The sequence below is a fragment of the Apodemus sylvaticus genome, chromosome 7, assembly GCF_947179515.1.
Source record: "Apodemus sylvaticus chromosome 7, mApoSyl1.1, whole genome shotgun sequence".
Taxonomy (NCBI): domain Eukaryota; kingdom Metazoa; phylum Chordata; class Mammalia; order Rodentia; family Muridae; genus Apodemus; species Apodemus sylvaticus.
Window position 1 is genome coordinate 17,139,333 of NC_067478.1, and position 2,966 is coordinate 17,142,298.

The following is a 2,966-nucleotide window of genomic DNA, read 5'->3' on the forward strand; positions in this document are numbered from 1 at the left end:
ATATAAAAATTAATAAATATGGAAAATCACAGAATCTTCTGCCTTGCCAGGAAACTGCTAGGCATTGTCCATTTAGCTGATATCAATTCCACAAAGGTTTGTCAGAAATTGTCTTAGTAGGGTATTATTGCTGTGAGCGGACACCATGACCAAGACAACTCTTATAAGGGCAACATCGAATTGGGGCTGCCTTACAGGTTCAGAGGTTCAGTCTATTATCATCAAGGCGCCGGACATGTGGCAGAGTCCAGGCAGGCATGGTGCAGGAGGAGTTGAGAGTTCTGCATCTTCATCTGAAGGCTGCCTGGAGAAGACTGGCTTCCAGGCAGCTAGGACAAGGGTCTTAAAGCCCATGCCCACAGTGACATACTTCCTCCAACAAGGCCACACTTCCAAATAGTGCCTTGCCACTCTCTGGGTCAAGCAAATTCAAACCACCACAGAAGTCAAAGCTGGATGAGCTGACTTGTCCAACCACCACAGGCCTCCATGGCTTAGCAGTAAGAATAGTTGACTGAGCCAGGCAGTGGTGGCGCACGCCTTTAATCCCAGCACTTGGGAGGCAGAGGCAGGCAGATTTCTGAGTTCAAGGCCAGCCTGGTGTACAGAGTTCCAGGACAGCCAGGACTCAAGGACAGCCAGGACTATACAGAGAAACCCTGTCTCAAAAAACCAAATTAATAATAATAATAATAGTTGACTGAATTCCAACTTTCCAAATAAGAAAAAAATATTTGCAGTTACAGTATCAAACACTGACCAGCCCTGAGGAGAAGCTGTGTTCTGGTGCCTTTGTGTTTCTTTTACTTTGGAGGAGTTTTGATTTGTTTAGTTTTTTGGGTTTTTGTTTGTTTTTTTTTTAAGAATTTTTAAAATTAACATGAGGGGGAACGGAGAGATGGCTCAATGGTTAAGAGCACTGACTGCTCTTCCCAAGGTCCTGAGTTCAATTCCCAGCAACCACATGGTGGCTCACAACCATCGGTAATGGAGTCTGATACCCTCTCCTGGTGTGTCTGAAGACGGCTACAGTGTATTCACATATATAAAATAAATCCTTTTTTTTTTTTAAGTTAGCATGAGGGAAGGAGATGAGAAGATGACTCAGGGGCTAACAAACTGCTGGCCACTCTTACAGAGGACCCAGGTTCAGTTCCTCGCAACCACGTGGCAGCTCACAACTGTAATCCCGGGGGATCTGACACCTCTTCTGACTTCCACAGGCATTATTACATGAATGCAGTGTGCAGACATACATTAAGGCAAAATATCCAGATACATAATAAAATAAATCTTATTTTTAAAGTTATAAAAATATGTAAGAAATAAGATTAGTATGTAAAGTAATGGGTTTCCTTTTAACATGTTCATACATACTTTGTGCACATGTGTACGTGTGTGCATGTGTGTTGTGTGTGTGCATGTTTCTGTGTGTAGAGGCACATGTATGTGCATCAGATGTACACGTATGTGCAGAAGATGTGTGTCAACCTTAGGTATAATTCCTCAGAGGCTGTCCCCTCCTCCACTTGTGTTATTGCTGTTGCAGTTTAATTGGATTTTGTTATTATCTTGTTTTTTAGGGATTTGTTTTGTTTTTCTGTTGTTTTGATTTGTGTTTTTAAAGATGTATTTAATTGTGTATAAGGGTATTTGCTCTACATATACAACTGCACACCAAAAGAGCCTCCCATGGGCCTACAGTCACAGATGGTTGTGAGCCACCATGCACTTCCTGGGAATTGAACTCAGGACCTCTGGAAGAGCAGTCAGTGCTCTTAACCACTAAGCTTTCTTACCCAGGGATGAATTCAGGTTGTCAGGGTGGCATGACCAACACTTCTACATGCCGAGCCATTCCACAGGCCCCGCCTTTTCTTCTGCCTTCAGAGTCTCATCGGCCAGGGACTCTCCAGTTCACCTGGGCTAACTGCTCTCAAGCCCCAGGGACCTCTCTGTCTCCACGGTTTCAGCACTCCCCTACAAGCCCCTTTCACTGCTGCTCATTAATGAGTGCTTTGGCTTAGATTCAAGTCTTCACGATTGTGGAACAAGCACTTTTCTTCTTTTACCTTTTTTTTAATCATTCCATTCGTTTACATCTCAAATGATATCCTTCTTTCCAGTTACCCCCTCCACCAACCCCCATCCCACATCCACCCTCCCCTTTGCCTGTATGAGAGTGATCCCCCACCCACCCGCACTCTTGTGCCCTACCGCTCCAGCATCTCTCTACTCTGGGGCATCAAACCTCCCTAGGACCAAAGCCCCCGCCCCATTGCTGTCATCCTCTGCTGCACATGTATCTGGAGCCATGGGTCCCTCCAGGTACACTCCTTAGCTGGTGGTCTAGACTCTGGGAGAACTGGGTGGTGCTAGTCTACGTTGGAACAAGCACTTTTTGACCGAGCTCCAGTCCTGTTCTTGGTTTTCTTGAGGGGGGGGAAGGGGGTGCTCATTTGTTTGTTTGTTTTTTGTTTTCAGACGAGGTCTTGTTTTTTTTGTTGTTGTTTTGAGACAAGGTCCTGTGTAGCCCAGGCTGCTCTCAAACTCACTATATAGCTGACACTGGCACTTGAATTCCTGATTATCCTGCCTCCATCTCTCTAATACTAGACCATAGGCATGCACACACCAGGTCTTCCTTCTTGTTAGTTCTCTTCCACCACCCCAGTCCCTCTGCCTGCTCCTGCTGGACCATTCCCTTCCCCAGTAGACCCCCCTCTTGTTTTATGTCACGTGTATTCTAGTCCCCTCATCTTCTTTTTTAAGGCGTTTTCCTCTGTGGCTGGAGAGATGGCTCACCGGTTAGGAGTACTGATTATTCTTCCAAAGGACCAGGATCTATCCCCAGCAGCTCAGACAATTTGTCACGACAGTCCCAGGGGTTCCCATGTCTTTCTAGCCTCTGCCAGCACCAGCCACAGCACACATGCAGGCAAAATCCCCATACAAATAAATATAAA